This window comes from Populus euphratica, unplaced genomic scaffold (genome assembly GCF_000495115.2).
Source record: "Populus euphratica unplaced genomic scaffold, PopEup_1.0 scaffold333.1, whole genome shotgun sequence".
In the NCBI taxonomy this organism is placed as follows: domain Eukaryota; kingdom Viridiplantae; phylum Streptophyta; class Magnoliopsida; order Malpighiales; family Salicaceae; genus Populus; species Populus euphratica.
The window spans coordinates 235,845-236,598 of record NW_011500224.1 but is presented as its reverse complement, the minus strand read 5'-3'; positions in this window follow the sequence as shown (position 1 = coordinate 236,598).

Below are 754 nucleotides of genomic sequence, written 5' to 3'. Positions count from 1 at the left end.
TAAGATAAAAGTTAACTAAGTAAAGGAAAGGAAATGAAAGGCATAAACTTGATAATAATGAAAACAAAACATAAGCAATACAAAGAGAGAAAGCAAAAGCATGATCTTGGTATGGAAACCAGCATGTCTAAATGCATGACAAATGCCTTCTTTTATAGGCCAAAATTGAGAACTATTGATTTGATAATTAATTGATGAGTGGGTGGCCAACTATTGACTTGGTAATAATCCTTATCTTCTATTGTCTGCCAAAAACATCATTGATAACGTCAGAATTGAAATCACTTGAAAACATAAAAGTTGTAGAAAATTATCTCAACTTTTCAGGAAAAGAATATGGATGTCATTTGGACTTCTAGAACTCAAGATATAGGTCAAACACTGAACAATGTGTGGGCTGCGGGACAAATTCAGACTTCTTTGTTGTTGCTATCATTTGGATTTGAAAATGGTCTTTTTAAATCGTGGACTCTATATAAAAGTTGTAGGCCTATGTCTTACCTTTCCATCCATATAAAATAGACCTACATCCGAGATCTACAGCTCTAGATATGACCTAATTACCTAACAGTGTTCTGGTTTGGACTACACTAATATCTCTTTTCTAAGTTTGGCCATCTCTTTGTCCTTTTAATTTCAGTTCTTAAAGTCATCAATCAATCCTTTCATTTATGTGATAAGCCTGTATTTAAAATGAATATTTACCATAAATTAAAAGTATCTTATATTATTAGATATGTTATTATAAAGCATG